The sequence below is a fragment of the Equus asinus genome, chromosome 12, assembly GCF_041296235.1.
Source record: "Equus asinus isolate D_3611 breed Donkey chromosome 12, EquAss-T2T_v2, whole genome shotgun sequence".
Lineage (NCBI taxonomy): Eukaryota > Metazoa > Chordata > Mammalia > Perissodactyla > Equidae > Equus > Equus asinus.
This window is the reverse complement of record NC_091801.1, coordinates 53,467,654-53,487,083: the sequence shown is the minus strand read 5'-3', so window position 1 is coordinate 53,487,083 and position 19,430 is coordinate 53,467,654. Positions and strand designations below refer to the sequence as shown.

General features: G+C 42.2%; 1 protein-coding gene across 6 annotated transcripts in view; it reads right to left on the bottom strand.

Annotated features, from left to right (window-relative positions):
* The window catches only part of OXR1 (oxidation resistance 1), a 458,899-nt gene extending 440,154 nt beyond the window's left edge, over positions 1-18,745 (bottom strand). For 2 of the 6 annotated variants that reach the window (XM_014855255.3, XM_014855256.3), the window contains exon 1: positions 18,356-18,745. The gene's annotated coding sequence lies outside the window, so the exon portion shown is untranslated. The remainder of the gene's footprint in view (positions 1-18,355) is intronic. The other 4 variants (XM_070481469.1, XM_070481470.1, XM_070481471.1 and 1 more) reach the window with 3 other exon arrangements.
* Between the last annotated feature and the right edge of the window lie 685 nt (positions 18,746-19,430).

Sequence of the window (19,430 nt, the reverse complement as noted above, 5' to 3'; positions counted from 1 at the left end):
AATGTATCCACGGTTTTCAAATGGCAAGGCTGTAACTAGGAACCAGCCAGCTACCGTTTATGTTTGTTTCTGCAATGCACAGCAACCTTAAGTCTCTCATTTCTGTATACGAGAAAAACTAGGATTCTACTTCCTCAGAATGTAGTTTAAAAGACCCAGTGCTACTTCAAGGAAATGGCAACAGGAGGGAAAAGTTAGCACATTCTTTGGTCTCTCTTACAAACTCTGGCTCAGGGCAACAGAGAGTTTCACATCTTTCACACCTAGACCAGACGACAGCTTCAGGCTTCTCCCCTCCTGCTGCCACCTCAGTGTAGGGACAGTTTATGGGCAGCATTTAGGTATTAATTCTTTCAGTAGAAAGTAACGAAAACCTAACTTAAATTAGCTTAAATAGAAGTGAAAAATGACGAGCTCACACAACTGAAATATTCAGGTCTCTCACTGACTTTGGTGTGATGGGATCAATAGGCTGACATGTGCCTTTTCATCTCTTGTTTCAGTTTTCCTTGGCCTAGCTCCATTTTCAGGCAGGCTTTCTCCGTTTGATAACAAACAGGGCCAACAGCAGGTCTAGATACAAATCCTAACAGCTTTGTAACCTGCATGAGAAGAGCATCTTTTTCGTGTTCTGTCCAAATTCCCAGGGAGTACTGTCAATCATCTTGCTGGCTGAGATCATACACCTATCATTGAACAAACCACTGTGCCTGGAGGCAGGGGTACTTTGGTTCACTGGGTCACATGCTCAGCCCTAGGGGACCAGGAGAAAAGGAAGCAGGTCAGCCCCACATCAACTAGAGGACTGAGAAAGTTGATTCTGGGGATGGGGGCATTCCATGAAGGAACACTGCACAGACAGACATATTTTCATGGAAGCACATTCTCAAAAAAAGAAACTAAAATAGAGAACAAAGCCCTCTGATGCTATGGTTAGGCTCTGAGGCTCTTGTTGACATTATGCGTAAAGACGCCAAACACACAGAAAAATAATTCTCTCTAACTGCTTTAGTCACCTGCTCTGAAAATCCTTGTCTCAAGGACCTTTCAAAGTCCTTCACAATGTAGAATCAATAAGCAGCCTCTCATAACTCCAGTGTACTAGGTATAAGAACCTGGGTGCTAACAACAAGCCACTTAAGTAGAGGTGGATGCTAGCCGTTTCAGCACAAGCTGCCTTAGCTTCACATGAAATGCTTCAGAAATTGCACACATGGGGACACACAGACCCTGGGCTGACAGCTTTTAAGGGAAGAATGTTCCTCTTGTTCATGTCCAATGCCTTGGAGTATCCAAAAACAAAGTCTGACTATCCACGAAAATAATACAATGAGCTGGTTACTAATTCATCCCCATTGGTAGCTAACATTAAAACTGAGGCAGAGCTCCTCCATTAACTTGAGGACAAAATGTTGCCATTTCAGAAAGTATATACATGAAATGAACTATATTTTACTTTCTTACTCAAATGATCTAAAGATTTCAAGAATTTTTAATTCAGAGTAGTGGCTAAGAGGGCCATATACACATCAGTGTTCAATACCACCACGGCCGATATTTGCTAATCAAATGAAAAATTCAAAATTTTTTATAAATTTAAATGTACCAGAGATTCCCATCCCTAAGAAGGGTTTTCTTGCAAGTCAGTTCAATTCAATTATAGTAATAATGCCTCCAGCTTTTTACAATGAGGTCCCAGTAAACAGGTAAACAATGGCAACAAAAATAGCAAGCAGGTATCTAAGTGATTTTAATAGCTCTGTTTTTAAAAGATTGAGATAATGTTAGCAGCTTTTATAACGGAAACTTTACAAAGAAGTCTTCAAAAGAAAATGACAAAGGCAAGTGGTTTAGAATTCTCCCATCTCAGAACATCAAAGAAACATGTAATTTAATCTTGGCATTGATACCAAAAGCTTGCTACACAGAGGTGAAGGAAAATTTGTAATAATGTATATTATTATGGTACATGCGGCATGTCTACTATGTTTAAATAGCAGACCCTTTTTTGTTAAGCAAGGCATTCTGCTTTTGTTTAATGTTATCTGTTCTCGTGGAAAAGAAATATCATTACCTCTGTGTCAATAAAGGATAGTCGATCATGTCACCCACGCTTGAAAGACTAAAATCCTCAGCCTGGTGAAGAAGATCCTGTATTGTTTGATGCTGGCTTATCTTTCCACCTCCATTTGGTCCTACCCTTACCTTTATCCCAGGTACAATGATCATCTTTCGTTTCCTCATACATGCCAAGCTGTTTCCTCTGTGTGGAATACCCCTGTATTCCTGCCCCTAATTCCAGCCTCATGCAGCCCTCAAGCTAGGGAGCCCCTCCTCTCTTGGGGTCAGGTCCCTCTTCTGTACAGCCTTCTACCCCAATTGCTTGGTCTTCAGAGCATATTCCTGGTACTATAACTAACACCCTTACTCCTATGACCCACGAGGGCAGGAACCATGTCTGCTTTTCCCTTATTATATTGCCAGTGTCAGCTGAGTGCCTGACATATACTCAGATCCCAAACATTTGTTAGAAAAAGTTCCATGCAGCCTAAGATTAATGTGTCCCAGTAAAGTATATTTCTGCCAAAATATATTTTGGTTTGGCAGATTTCACTGTGGTCTGCATTCCTTGAACACATTAGGAAGGTCACAGTAGAGCATTTTAGTAGCTTCAGGAAACTCCTAGATAATTGTGAGGTTTTACAGATCAGACCTAGGTAAATGATAGAAGTTAAACAAAAGCAGATTTTTATTTCAAAAGAGGCAAAATTTCCCATCAGGATTCTCAAAAATGAAATAAGCTATCCTGAGATATTTAAAAATTTTACATGGATATGTATCTAATTATAAAATACAACCCACAGGAAAATGATCCTCCCGTTCCTCAAGGGTCCAGGTGGATGCCCATTTGACCACTACCACTACTAGCATTTAAGTCACCCAAATGGTCCGCTCTCACGTGACAGCACTGAGAATAATGTTTAAGAGATAAAGTAAGAATATGGAAATCTTGGCAAGAGAGATGTGTTCACTTAAATCATACCCAGCCTGTCAGGGAGTTGAATCAAAACTAGAGCAATAGCCCTGATCTGGGGCTCTGAAGTTTGGCATCAGTCCTCCAGGAATTCACAAACACACAGCAGAACCCACCAGACTGACCTCTGTCAGACCTGACTGTCTCCCTGCCAAGGGTCCCAGAGGCCCAGAGCCATGAACGTGGGATGGTGCTCTAATTCCTAGGCCCCCTAACAGGCAAGGTTAAAATGCATCCCACAAGGTCCTAACTTCTAAGGCTGCATTGGCTCCACTATAGAAGAGGTCTCTTAGGCCACAGAGAATGTAAAAATTCTCAAATACACGCCCATTGTACTTACCAATTGGCATGGAACCTGCTAGAACCAATGCTTCCTCCAGAATGGCACAGCTGGCACCTGGCAGATCAAGCCCATGTGCAGACATTAGAACACTCTCAACAGCTCAGGCTTTCTGGACCAAGCCATTTGCACTGAATGGAACTTAACACTGAGAGTCCAAGAAAGACTCTAGGTTCTCAACCTTTTTGATGCTATGAATCCCTGCTGGAGTCTGTTAGAGCCTATGACCTCTTCTAAGAATGAGATACATGGGATTACAAAGGAAACACAATACAATGAAACACAGTTATCGAATTTTAAAAGAATGAATTTGTGACATGGTATATATGTTTCTTTTCTAATACTTGAAATAAAAAGATCTAACAGCAGATCTAGTAATAATCATACTTTCAAAGTTAGGATCAGCATAAATGATTTTTTAAAATATTTGTAAAAACTGTGATGTGATACAGTATCCATGATTTCCACTGGTGGCAAAGTCACAGGTACGGCTGATGCTACTGTAGTTTGTGACCTACTCCTATAATGAAGGACAATGCTAAATTCCAATTAGAGGTTAGTAACAATAAAGATGTCATTTTCTCTATCCAAGTTCATGTACTAATAGAATTCTATCCAAGCCTGTGAACCACAGGTTAAAAACTCCTGTTTTAAAAGGATACTAGATGAATTCTAAAGATTCTTTAACCTTGAAGAATCTATGATCAATCTCACATAGGTTTAGGGTAGGGGAAAAATGTGGATGTATTTATAGAGGGCTTTGAGTTTTAAAAATAGAATAGTTTATAAATCAATAGTATTTTACATATCATAATGAAAAAAAACCTCAGATTGTATGTAGGATTCTTGATGAGCCAATTATGGCTTCTGGGTTTCTCCTATCCTTACAATCAGCCCCTCTAAGCTACTCCTGCTTTCTACATAATTGTCTTGATCTACTTCTGAACCTTTGTATTTTCTAAAGTGCCACATTTTTCATTAAACATTCAGGGCCCTCCACCCGATGGTTACCCTCGGTGACCATCGTCACAGTGGTGAGGTCAGCAACTTTCCTTTTATTCCCTTTTATTTGAATTCTCTGGGTCTATCCTTACTCTTAGGCCCTATGAACCAGAATATGCTCTGGATCTGTAGCAGACGTCTGCTTTGTACTGGTGCAGGATCCTGGGCCCAGTGGGGCTTCTTTTCCTCTTCCAGTGGCTTAAGGCTTTTGCATGTGAAGGAATGCTGAAGGTGGGCTGGGGCTGAAGGTGGGATTTTATGCCTCTTTCCAAGGGCAGCCTCTCACTATCTGCACAGCTATGGAACCAAAGAGGTCTCTCTCTGGTTAACTTCCCTGTCCCCAAGCTTTCTGGTAAGCACTGAGCAGGGGCCCATGAGAAAGAGCTTGTGAGATTCCCCTTGTATCTGTGCTCCCAGTTATTCTCAACTATTCTGCTAGCCCTCACTTGACTCTTAAGAATTTTTAAATGCTTTCTTCTTACTCACTTTTTAAAATCTTTTTATTATTATTTTTAGTTATGGTAAAATACACATAAAATTTATCATCTTTATCATCTTAACCATTTTTAAGTGTATAGTTCAACAATATTAGGTCCATTCACATTGTCATACAACCATCACCACCATCCATCTCCAGAATGCTTTTCATCTTGCAAAGCTCAAACTCTGTATCTATTAACCAATAGCTCCCCATTTTTCCCTCCTCCTAGACCCTGACTACGGCCATTCTACTTTCTGTCTCTACAAATTTGACTATTCAAGGTCACATAAGTGGAATCATACAGGATTTGTCTTTTTATGACTGGCTTATTTCACTTAACACAATGTCTTCAAGGTTCATCCATGTTGTAGCATGTGTCAGACTTCCTCCTGTTTTAAGGCTGAACAATATTCTATTGTATGTATATGCCACATTTTGTTTATCCATTCATCCTTCGATAGACCTGTAAGTTGCTTCTATCCTTTGGCTTTTGTGAATAATACCGCTATGAACATGGGTGTACTCTTGTTATCCACTTTCACGGAACTATTTCTTCCTCCTATGCCCCACCAAAGGGTAAAGGGTTCACATCCCATCTCTCCTTGGAGGGGCTTGTCTTTCTTTGGATTTCAGTTCACTTGCTTATCCTCTGACCTCAGCTCTTGATAGGCTCAAGATAAGTTATGACTTTGTATATTATCCAGCTTTTCCTCATTGTGACAGTGGGAGTGATTCCCTGTGGCTTTCTACATCTTAAATGGAAACCAAACTTCTGAATTTTATTTTATCAAAAAATAATAAAATAATGTTGGGAATAGTGGGAATACTGAGGAGGGATAACATGGAGAGGGGTTAATAAAAGAAATATCAATCTTCATCTTCCATATCTTCTAACCTAGGAAGTAAACAGATAAAAGAAAATATCAAGATCTAGAACTCTAAGTATGTATTTAGGAATATGGATGCAAATACACAAAGAAAAAAAAACAGCTAAAAGAGTTAAAAGTGGTTGCTTCCTGTGAATTGGAATTGGAGATGGCAAGCAAGGGAGCAGGAAACTGGTAGTCTATATTCGATGTGCTGCCGAAAAATATGAGTTTTTAAACATGTATAAGATTTGTTGAAAAATTTTAAAGCTCCTTCAGTATTGATTGATTCCCTGAGATGGAAAAAACACAAAAAAAAAAAAAAACTGTAAAAAAAAAATCTCCTTGCCTCTTTGAAGTCTATACCCTATCACAAACGGGGGTGGGGGGACGGGGGAGAACAAAAAACAAAAACGGTGGACAAAGAGCTACACAGATTAATTTGACATTCATTCTGCCAATCTAAGAATCTGCTTTAAAAGCCAGGAAAGCAATTTTGAGTTGCTTTTAAAGGACAGTCCAGAAATATACAGTGTCTAGGCACTGTAAGCAATGCGAAGGCATATTTATGTGTACGATTTTCCCTTTCTCTGGGCCAAGAGACATATTCCGAGCCAACAGGGGAAGGGAGGACTCTTACACAGAACAGCTGCTTCTAGGTGTCTATAGTGCAAAAGAGTGCCAGAAACAGCAAGGGAGAAAGTCCAGACAAATGAACCATCAGGAGAACTTTGACACTGAAATTGCCAAGTCCCAATTATATATACACTGCCATCTTGATTTTTCTAATATTATATCACTTTTTAAAATTTAACCACATGAATTTTTAAAGAAAGCTTTGTGTCATTACTTTATATGGAAACTACCACTTAACATGAATAGAAGACAAAATAAAAAATGAATGCAATGAAAACAAAACAGTTTTATTGGGCTTCTGGAAGATTTCCATCTGAAGCCTACTTTTTATTAAAAAGGGAGGTATATGTGTATTAGAGAGGTATTAAAAATCAGTACCAAATTGAAACATTCTCCTTGCCTTAATAAGAAACATTGAAAGAGAACAGATTCGAAATCCTTTCAATTAAATTCAATACATATCCATATACCACCCAAAGTCATCTTGCATAAAACCAGTTGTAGTGTCCCTCACTTTGAGACACATTGCTTTGGCCAAAGTCTCCTCCAGTCTTCATATTAATATATTAACCTCAGAGGTTCAGGACTACCTCTCCTAGTAAAGGGGCCTAGAGGAGGAAAAAGATTAAGAAGAAAAATTATTCCCCACTTCCAACTCTATTTTCAAGATGATAAAAATGAAACAGAGAGATGATATATGAGCAAGGTAATCCTAGATAACCAGAAGGCTATAAAGAAACACTATGAATGAATACAGCAGGGCTGATAAGGATCAGGAAAGTACTCCAGGTAATCAACTTGAACATATATTTGTAAAGGAGACTCCGATGAAACAACAAATTCATTTGACAAATAGTTATGGATCTTGTGCACTGTGCACGATACTGTGCGGGATCCTGGATTGTTCTTTATCACTATTGTAGTACACCTCTGAAATAGTAATCTATGTTATAGCCAGAGACTAGGTCTGCCATACTTACTTCTACTTCCACCAGCATATAATACAGTGCTGGATGCTTGATAAACGTTTTTGGGGTCACTAGTGTCCTATGTATTCCTAGAAGAAGAGAATCTTAAACATTGAACCTTGGGCAGTTCTTTAATCTAAGCTCCCTCCATGTTCAGAAATCTCTTCTACATCATCCATGATCTTCTAGCTTCTGCTGAGTGCTTTCAGAGATAGGGCCTTCACTAACGCTCAAGGTAGCTCATTCCTCTCCCGAACCAACTCAGACAATAATGTTCTTGCTTATAGTGAGAAAAAATTGGCTTCCCTGAAACTTTCAGCCACAGGTCCCAGTTCTCTCCAAATGAGAAATAAAGACTACATCTTTCTTCCTTTTGACATTTGGAAACTCATATTACATTTATCTTAAACTCCTCTTTGCCAAGTTTATGCTCCATAGTTCAAAAAAACTGTTCTTAAAGAGAAAATTGTTTTTCCACTAGTTCTCCGGTGGATCATCTGAAAGTGGGTGCCTAAAACCAGGCATGATGCTTCAGATATAGTTCTATAACACAGAGAACAATAGGATATACCCTCTCCCACTCTTAAGACCTAGCCATTTGCATTATTGTTTGTTTTAGCCACACCACACTCGTACTAGATTGGACAGTGTCCCCTCAAATTTCAGGTCCTTCCCAGAATCTCAGAATGTGACTTTATTTGGAAATTGGGTCATTATATTTGTAATTGCTTACGTTAAGAGGAGGTAATATATAATCCAATATGACTGGTGTTCTTATTAGAAAAGAACAGACACAGAGCTAGAGACACAGAGGAGAATGAATGCCATATGACAATGGAGGCAAAGACTGGAATGATACATATCTACAAACCAAGGAACACTGAGGATTACTGGTAGCACCAGAAGCTAAGAAAAAGGCACGGAGCAGATTATCCCTGTAGAGTCTTCAAAGAAAGAATGGCCTTGCCAACACCTTGATTTCTGACTTCTGGCCTCCAGAACTGGGAGAGAACAAATTTCTGTTGTTTCAAGCCACTGAGTTTGTGGTAATTTGTTATGGCAGTCTTAGGAAACTAATACAGTATCTTTGTCTTCCACATAGACACAGTTTAGATAATACACTCAGGGGCTGGTTTTGTTTTCTGTTTATTTTCCTTTTTTCTTTCCAGTAATTCATCATCACTGAAGCATGTTTCTCCACCCTGAATCTATGTAGTGGACATTGTTGAGTGTGCCAGCCCAGCATCACCTATTTCCCTTCTTCTGGTAGCAGCAGATTAAGATTATGCTGTGGGGCAACTCCTTGGGCCCATTAAACTCCATGTTGGTGGGACTATCAGTCAAGATGCCCTTCTCTTCCCCTGAATTCACTCTCTCTCTCTCTCTCTTTTCTCTCTCTTGGAATTCTGAGTCTTGAGCACAGTGACACAGTGGTGGAAAACAACTAGAGTTGATTGATCCCAGGAGTGAGTTATCTTTTCCAAGGTCTTGTTCTTCAGCATTTCCTTCAAGCCCATGAACTCCTCCATAACCACCCAAGGACTTCCTTTCTGCTTCAATGAGCCAGAATCAGGTTCTACTTAATTCAGTGAAGGAACTCTGATAAATTACGAAACTGAAGCTTTGAATTTTGTCCTGATTTATTGTTTATCTTATTTTGACTTACCACTATTAGTAGGTTCCAATGAAATTTCAGTATCACTCCATTCCCTCCTACAAAATAAAAAATTAGCTCAAAGTATTTCTACGTATGGCTATCTATAATAGATTTATTATCATTTTTTGAAAGTCTATGTGCTTCAGTCCAAGAAGAACAAGATGATGGAAAACTTAAAAAAGAATGAATGAATAGCTTCCAACTGGACTACTAACAACCTTCTTATTCTCATTCCGATTCTGGACAGCAAAAATTATTAACTGCGATACCCAAAGAAAAACTTCCCCATAATATTTAATACTAAACATGACGTGTGCCTGGCACTGAAACACAAAGCTCTTAACATATAATCAGCAGCTGTTTCTACAAGGCTATGTTAAAATGACACCTTTCTAGATTTTTCCAAAAGTTGCAGAATATTTCCATAGCACCAGAATGGTTCTTTTTCCCTCTTGGTTGTTCATCTTATAGTTCAGATAATTAAAAACTATATATTACTCTTTCTCTGCGGAACACTCACCAATATGATCCCTCATTTCATATTTAAAAACATGCTGGTAAAGAGTTAAAATCTCATTTCAATGATTCTTTAGTGGTGTAAGAAAGCACCTTTTAACTTCCTTGGCCCTCTGAAGAATTTAAGATGTAAATAGATCTAACAGGTAATGGACGCCCAGCAGATTTCTGTAATTTTTCACTTTTTAACTTCACTGTGCTAGACTACATTTTCCCTCATGTTGGCAACTAACTATGGGAAAATCCAATTGTTACAGTGCCATACTCAGCACACTCATCACAAGTAGATGACATTTTACAGCAGCCTGAAAGCTAGCTTTAAGAATGTAGGGATATGTGACTTTATTTTCCCATTTTGAAACATTTTAAAACAAGGCACTTACATTTAGTTATGTTATTAAACCATTTTGATAAATGAAAACAGAGGAAAATATTCTTTACTTAAAACCACTTATCTTGGCTGTTAACATTCTTCTGCTAAATGTGTGATATGTGCCTGTGACATTCTGTCACTGCGATCTATATAAAGAGTTAAAAATAGATGAGAGAAAGCATCCTTGGTCCATTAGGATATTAATTTACAATGTAAAACTACATTTTAATCTTAGAAAACCACTGCATTTAAGAGACTTCTGCGACAACAGCCCCAACCAGGATTGTAGAATTTTTAAATAAATATAAAGATTTAACAAATTAAACTTTCTGGAATATTTTGTTAGCTGCCCATGTGTAGCAGTTTGTAGATGCTAGGAATTGTTTGTTGCATAAATTTTAGTAGCTTAAATGCCCATTACAATTTGGTCTGTGGATGTAGGGCCAGAGGCCAGCAAGGTCACCTATGGGATAAATCATTGGACGTTAGATCACAATAACTTACATAGTAACAGCTACTCCTGACGTTTCCTATGACCAAGTATCTAATGTAAAAGAATGTATTAATTTTTTCCCTTAACAAACATTTATTTGTGACAAAACATGGATCCTAGTGGCTACCATCCAGTCTAATGATGCATACTGAAGGGAGAGAGCTAATGTGCACTGGTTTCATTTAATCATCAAGATTCTGATCAATCACTAAAAAGATACATTCGGTAATGGAAAGGGAAGAATTCTCTAGACTTTAACTATGACTCAGATGAAATAAAACCATGACTCTAACTTTTTTCTTTGGGGCTAGACAATAAAGCAAGTGCCGTGGTGGCCCTTATTGTTTATCTGCCTAACACAAAATCCCTGTTCTCCCAAAAACAATCCTCTACCTTTCTATAGGAAAGACACCTCCCAACCAGTATAGACCGCCCTTCTGGCCACTGTGATTGGTGGAAGAATAGGCTCTTTATCGGATGAGAGCCAGTAAGGCGTGAGGAGGATGCTTCCTGGGATTTCTGGAAAGAGCAGCTTCCTCTTTTCTCTGCAAAAGCTATGGAAAGACTCTCTTCTTTACTAGATTTGACCCTGGGAGTATGAAGCCCTGCAAGCTTCACACGGCCATCTTAGAGGCACTAGGGGAGAACCTGTCAAGACTGGAGCCAACATTTAGGAAGAGAAGATAAGAAACTGCAACGGGAAAACAAGGAAATGGTCACATGGTTTGAGCCCTGAATCAGGTCCTACCTGGAGCCAGCCTCCTCTACTTAGTTACACAGTCACAGAGTCTCTCTCTTTTTTTCTTTTCCCCTTAAGTCACTTGAAATCAGTTTTTCTGATTCTTCACAGTCAAAGAATCTGAACTGATTCAAGTATAAATGATCACTTTCAAGGGCGTAGCTGAAGTGTGGCAGAATTAGGAGTGTGCAAAGAAAAAGACGGGTGCCAGGCATCATGCTAAGATCTTTACCTGCTTATCTCATTTAATCATCTCAAGAATCATATCCACAACCTGGTGGGTGTGATTCTCAAAAGACAGGAGACACTGGAAATTCAAACGATTTGCCCAAGTTTTCACAGCCAGTGACTAAAAAGTGGATATTTGAACTCAAGTGTGTCTGATTCTAAAGGGAATGTTCTTTGAAAGTTTCCATCTGTCCTGGCTTCCAATTTTAAGTCTTTCATTATTGCAATTGATTATATATCTTCACCATAAATTATAAATAAGACAACACACATAATATACTCTACAACTCACAAAGTACTTCTAACACATAGTAGGTTTTTATATTTTTAGTGAACCTGAAACGCTTCAAGAATCCAGAATGACAACAGCACTGAACTGATATAAAACAAAAAGTATTAACTTAGCAACAGAACTATCAACAAGGGCCAATCTTAAACTTTTTGATCATTAACAGATATAACCTAGTTGAAGCACATTATCTACAGTGGTACTTTTTGTTTTTAGATATTCTTTACCTAGAACTCTACTTACGCTCACCCTATTTAGGAAAAAATAAACATGTGTTTGATCATTTTGATCACGTAGGTGAACACCTGATATACAAATTCAAATTAGAGACCCACTGATGACTTTTTGCCTATAGAAGACCTGGAATATAACAACTGAAAAGAGAGGTTCTTGAGCTGAATGAGCATTTTTAAATAAATAGAAGAAACGGATTTAACCGAGAAAATAAGTGTGCTCTTAAGGTGGAGAACGTTTGGATGGAGACTTTGAAAACTGTAGACTCAGTTGAAATAATGCAGAGTGACTGGTGACCTTGGGCTAATCACTTCATAATCCTGGATCCCCAAGAACCCATCAATCAAAAGAGGACATCAGACTACTACACCTCCTAAAATCCCTTTCTAACCCATGATCCTCCCCTTTGTCCTTTTCCATCTCATTTTGCTCACCAATGGCCCTTCTGACTCCAACCCCCTCTACTCCCCCTCCCTGGACAGCAGCCATTTAAATTCCAGCACTAGAAGGACATATAAGCACCATCGCCACCATTATTTAATAGGCACCTCTGCTTTGAAAATATTCCTTCTAATCCTATCATGAACTCTACAGAAAACAAAAGTATACCCATTTCAAAAATGAGGAAATTGGAGCTCCATGAAGTTAAAAATCTCATCTAAAGTCACAAAACTACTAAGTAGGAGTGCCAGATTTGACTGCAAGCTCTTGATCCTCCCTAAACTGCGGTACCTTTTTCCTTGTAATGGGCAGTTAGTGTTCTTCCGGCTCATCGGTCAGTCTTTTCCAAATACATCAATCGATTCTCAAGCGTGGTCACAACATCGGTTTAAATCAAAATTGTTAAAATCAAGCTTCATAATCCAGAAGACTGAGATCTACGCTTTGCTCAGTGTGGTCCCAGATCAATGTAAAGTAACATGCATGTCCTTGCGTAAAGCAGGCCACTGTGCTCCAATGACAAATAGCATATCTCTTTCACCTTCTTTAGGACAGAGATGACTTTAAATCACAAAATTAGAAGGGATTGTATCAGCCAATTTAGCAGGCCAGTATTCAATCCCAAATGACACCGCGTAATGAATATTCCAGAGATAGAAGAGACACACTGTTTATAATAAAAGCTGAAAGCCTCAGGAAATCTTCTGCCTATTTGTTTCTTAAGATGAATAAGCATTTATAAACAGAAGTAAAACCTTCCACAGGCAAGGTTACCTTTTGCATGCATCACTATTGCTCATCCTTAACAATAGTAAGCTAAAATGAAATTAAAAAACAGAAACTCTCGTTGCCTGTGCTATAGCATAAATTTCAAAATGCTGCTTTTGTTGCTCTTGTTTTGAATTCAGCAAGGGCAACACAGAGGGTTTGATAAAATCCCCATTCCTCACATTACCATTTTTCCAATTGGGACAATAATCGACAGGCCACACTGACCAGCAAGTTTCTTTAGAGATAAGAGGAGCTGTCATATTATTTAAATTTTTCCCCCAAAAAATACACTCCGACGGTTTAAAGCACAGGTATTACCTAGTGCCCAAAAGAGCAAAAATGCTCAGCTCTGTAATCCTTATATTAGTCTCTTCAAAATATTGACATTGTTTGCTCAATCTTTGAAAGTATATGTTCAAAGCCTTGGTTGCATACATTGCTGACAGAAGTGATTTGAAATTCTGCTTCATTCTAACCATCAGTACCAACCAGCCCCCTGCCTTCTCCCACCATGGCTATCAGAAGTGTAAAAGGGCACACATCCATTCAACAGTATCTGCGGGGAAGGAAATCATCTCTCCTTGTTCAGATGTCAAACAAAATCAATAACCATTTCCTAAAGAAAGGAAAAGGGAGACAAGAACTGACCCCTTTCACCCCAAATCACTCACTCCCTCCTTGTCTAGTCTATACAGAAATCCATGTAACTGCTTCCCCCTTAATGGTTTCTTCTGCCTTCTGCATTTCACCAATTGTGTTTGGAAGCATTTTCAAGAAACAGGCTATATCTCTATAGCTTCTCCAAATTTAAGGAAAATGAATACCCATCTTGTGCTTCCTTTTACAGATAGACTTTTAGAGATGTATATAAAACAGACGTACATTACTCTAAATAAACTTGGTTTTGCAAATAGGTCGCAATGTACAAGGCAGCCCAGCAGTGCAAATACAAGAGTCCCAATGCCTAGAGCAGAACCTGCTACTGCTGAATTTACAAAAATATGATTATCATTGGTTCAACTCATATTCTTGAGCTTTCACACGGTCCAGTGATAGGTGTACTCTATGAACATCAGTGTTGTTCACACTGAAGTTCCGTTTTCCTCAGGTGTTTCATTATTCCCTTGGGAAAGACGAAGCCTTTCTAACAGCAAGAACATGCAACTGAACAAAGCAATGCAAAGATGCAAGCAGAGAAATCGAGGTTGCGTTTGTGAGCTCTCCCCACTGCCTTTTTCCAAGAGAAACACAAATCTCTGTTCCACTTGGAAGCAGGAAAGAGCTGTTCGTGTTTGTACACACAGGAGGAAAGGAGGGGTTCCTGCGTGCCCCAGAGACTGAGCAGGAGTATGAAGTGTCTTCTGCTGCACAAATTCCTGAGGGACTGAGGGATGATAATGGCCAAGGGGTGGAGGGATTGGTTATTAGAACAGAAGGGAAGTAAGCAACCCTAATGATGATCCCTGCAGAATGAATTCTCAACCAACCAACCAACCAACCAACAGACGAAAGGGGCGGGCTGGGGGCAGGGGCACAGGGAGAGAGGGCAGAAACACCGACCAAATCTCTTTAGTTTCTCTAGGCTTAGGGTGACAATGCCAAAGCTTTTACCTATAAGTGTTCTGAGTTCTGCATACAGGTGATATCAGAAAAGTTCCCTGATCTCATTACATTTATGATGTAAGCTATTGTTCCTCCTCTCCAGGCAGGGTATTGTTCTACAGACTAGAAAGGTTTGCTTCTCAATACATGTCACGCTGTTGATTTAAAATTGAAACTAAATACATGAAAATTATACGGGATGCTTACCTTTCTGTGTAGATGTCTACAAATACTAAGGTTTCATTTTGCAATATTTCATGAGGCTTCTAATAAATATTCATCTAACACTTTTCTCTGATTCTGTTCAATCTCTCACTACAAGAACTTACTAGTTGTAATTTTAATTAAATGAATGTTAATTTAAAAAATTAAAACTACGTATTTTTAAAAGCAATTACCAAAGAAGTTCAATGAAAAATACTGTAGCAGAACAGTTTTCATTTCCTTTCATCCAAAATGTTTATGCAGTTCATACGCACACTATATAACCTGTCTCTTTACACATTTCCAATACATTTTAGGATTTTTTTTTTGAAGGCTGAAAAGAACTTCTGCTAAAAGGAAACCTCTTTAATTTCCTTAAAACAAGTGTTTTTGAACATGGGGACATTTTGTAAAGAAAGTCTCAATATTAACTATTCTTGATTTTCAACATAAACTTCTAATAGGAATATTTGAAAGCATCCTAATAGGAGTTGCTTTCAATTCTAATCACATCTTGTTCTAAGTCAAGGTTTCCCCACTTCAGCACTATTGACATTTGGAGTCAGATAATTCTTTGTTGTGGGGACTATGCAGTGCAATATCGCCCCTATTGAGAACCACTGTTCTAAGTCTATCAATAAGATTCACCTCTGAGGTACGAGAAAGTGATTTTTCTTCTTTCACTGGGACTAACATTTCTAACACTTATTATTCTGTCTCATCAAGCCATTTTACCATATATTTTTGTAATGCCTTTATCGTAGGGCAACAAAAATTCCACGGACTATTTCCTAAAGCCTACCTACTTTTAGGGAACAATCTTCTAGGAAAATTATCTTCAAATTAGGCTTCTGAGGACTAGAAACGAGCCCAAGCGTTTAATAGTTTGTATTTCAAACAGGAGGTGAGGGGTGGAGAGCGAAGGGTTTTCTCATTTCACATTAAATTTAGCATTCTATAAATGAAGCCTTCACCACCACATGCCCATAAGATCCTCAATGCCTAAACTCTGCCTTTATTTGACTCCCTAATCAGCTAGCCCAACACTCCTTCCTCCTTGACCCCCAAACAATATACAGGATTATGTTTCAGTGGAACAGCACTCTGGGGATTAACAGAATTAATGGCTAAAATAATGCATTTTACCCTCACCACATGTTCTAATAATAATCAATGAAAACCACCATAGTAATAAAAGCAGAAAATGATAGCATAAGTCTTTTTATTTTAAGTGTCCATCTTATAGATGTCCACAATCACGGACGTATCTCAAAGGGTACATTTCAGTAGTTACTGTACCAGAAACTGGGCCAACCACTGTCACATGAAACAAGAGGACATGCACTTGCCATTAGAAACTTGCTGTCCTTTCTGCTGTGTCCCTCTACAGGTCAGTGATCAAGGTGCAGGACAACCCATACCATGGTCCCCATCATTTAGAGTTCTCACTTCCCTTCATCTGAGTGCCCCCCGCCCTGCCCGGCCATTTGGATGCCCGGAACTATTTCTGATGGTCGCACACACAATCAAAGAGCCAAGAGCTATCAGCAGACAGTAGGTACAGTTCTCGCTCCCTCTTCTTTGAGTCTCTCTACAGATGGCACAGGTTTCCAGAGTCACCTTCATCCTCATTTCCCATATCTGGTAAAGTCTTGCTTAAAATATGGCACTGACTACAGAACATATCAAGCCAGACTGAGTCTGGGAAGCCGCGGACATGGTGACAACTCCCGCCCTCATCCCTCCAGTTCCCGATCCTGCAGGCTGGAGAAGCGTCTTCCCTTCTTGGGGTTGGTGGGTGAAATCTTTGCTATTCAAAGAGGCGTTTTTGCGTAAAGCTTTTTGCACTAGATGCTTGTTTATTCTACTAATCTGGTCTTTTCCTTTTTTAAGTTATATGTGTGCATATGTGGGGAACTCGGAAGAGACCCCTCTCCCGAGAGCCCATAAGTGCTGGTCACTCTGCCTGGCTTCTCGGCCCCGCTGGCCATTGGGAGCCATCGCGATTCCGGAGTCGGCGGGGCAACATCACCGCGTCACCTGCAGGGGCAGCAGAACGAACTGCGGACCCCCGGAGTGACGCCCCGTGGAAGGACCCATGAGTCGGGAGCCCCTCTAACGGCCGGGACTCCTAGGATTCCCTCCCGCAGAGGAGGGACGGCCGCTTCCTCCGGGTACTGAATCAGAGGACGAGACCGGCGTCAGGTTTGGGGTGCACGAGGACGAGGGAGAGGTTAGAGAGGAGCATCACTGGATGAGCAAAGAATGTGACCCTGGGGAAAGAAGGTAGAAGTCTCCAGACGTAGGACGGCACGTTTCCCTTAATCCCCTCCCCGTGCCGCCTGTGGAGCCCTGGATCTCTTCGTCATGGAGACAGACTGCAGCAACGCACGAGACTCCGGGCCGGCAGCACGCACACAGGCGCGCACACACGCACACTCACACGCCCGCCGCGAGTTGCACGCTGCAGACTTCTGCCTGACTTCCCGGCCCCCAAAACACCGCACCTCCGGGGCGTAGAACAGACACCACTCCCCTCCGCCCTCCTGCAATACACACGTAGACCCTACACTGCACCCAGAGGGTGCCGGGAACCACTTAAGGCAAGCCCTGGCCGCTCCCCTGTAAATGACAACCTTCCTGGCTGCCTGATCTGTCCAAATCTCCTACAAGCTCGCCTAGAGCGGGCCGCCCGGCGACCAAGCCAGGTAGGAGATGGAGGAAGAGCCAGGAGTGCAAGTGAACCCCACAGAACCGCTACTAAGTCACTATTCAGGGAACTGCACGTAGCCTCCGACCCTTTCCTGAGCCTTTCGGCCCTACCAGCAGCCCTGTTCCTCCGCTCGATGTCTGCACCGCTCCCCTCCTGCCCTTCAACCAAATCCCTCAGCGATTTTCCATTTGCCTCTCTCCATCATTATATCGCCCTGACCTGGTACTTAATTCCCCAAATTATCCGAGTCCACTTGTTCTCCGGAGCCCACTGTCCTTTGCTCTCGTTCAAATCCGCTTTTCACGCGCACCACTTTCCATCCATCTTCCCTCCTGCCGCTCCAGCCAGGAGACACTCACCCTCTACTATGCCCCTCACACTGCGTTCTCAAGACGCTCCCACCCTACCTCCCAAGACACCCTTCTTTCCCGCTGCGGCTATTCCAGGAGCCCGCATCCCAAATCCAGCCTCCCCATCCCGCACCAGCCTGCTCCCGGCCTGCCGGGTCCTCTCCCTGGCTGCGCGGTCTTTCCCTCTCCCCAGCCTCCGCCAGAGTCAGCGCTGCCCTCCAGCTTTGCCGGTCCCCCCAGCTCGAGCATCCCAGTGGCCACCCGCTTTCAAATTGGCCAAAAGGCTCGCCGAGGCGCCAGGCACAGCGGGCAGCAGCCAGCCAGCTCTCTGAGCGGCAGGCGCACCTCCTGCCTGCCAGCCTGGGCTCCCTCGGGCGCCAAGCCCTGGCCCCACCGCCCGACCGCCTCACAAACTTACTTGCGGGTCGCCAGGAGGGGGCTGCGGTGAGCGGCGGCGGGACCCGCGGCGGCGAGTGCGCCCCTCTCGGCGGGGCTGGGCGGCGCGGCGCCGGCGCTGCACTCCTGCGGCCGCGCGCGGAATGGGCTCAGCCTGCCGCAGCCCAGCTCTGCCCCCGCCGCCGCCGCCGCGGCCGCCGAGCGCTCCCAGACATGCTCAGTTTCCGGACCTGCCCGCGTGGACGCTACCAAAAGCCAGCCGCGGCGGGGGAGGCGGAAAGGAGCCGGGGAGCGGGCCACCAGCCGGAGGCTACCAGCCTGGAGGCCCGGAAAGAAGGGGGGCGCCGCGCTGCTAAAAATAGCTGCTGCGGAAGCCAAAGCTCCGGCTTAAAGTGCGCCCCCCTCCCCGCGCGCGTTCCCGCCGCCGGAGGCTCGGGAGCTCCAGGCTGCGGAGCAAGAGCTGCTGCGGCGGCGGGGACCGGAGCGCCAGTCCTGCTTGGTCCCTGCCCACCTTGTGGACCCCACTCGGGGGAAACGGCTGGACCCTATCCGCACCCGCGGGTTTCGCCGGAGCTAAGCCCCGGGCTTGCCCGATTTCAGGCTCCCCCCAGCCCGCCAGCCCTAATTTTGAGTTATTGCCCAAGACACGGAGAAAAGTTGGATTAAAGTGATGAAAAAGCTCCGCCACAGCGAAATGGGCTAAGGCTTTTGGAGAAAAATTAAAGTTTTTCAGATGCTTGGTTTTGCTAGAAGGAAAAAGGAGGAAAGGAGGGCGATGATCAACAGCCCAGAGAGGGGGCCCAAGGGCGCCTTAGGGGGCGCGAGGGGCTGAAGAAAAGGCCTTAGAAAGAGCTTATAAAATGTAGAATTCTTCTCAGGGCATTTCTGCCTCCTCTTTCCGCAGGATTTTGCACAGGTCGCTGACACCCACCCTGACCTTGGTGATTTTGTTGTTCTTGTTATCTGAACTGTAATTTCCTTCTCCCACGTTTTATCTCCACCCTTCCTCCTCCAACCTGGTTTTAAGTTGCGAAAAGAAAAGGGCGCAAAGTGGAGATGGGTGAGTTTTGACGCCTGAACTGGAACCTGGCCTTTTG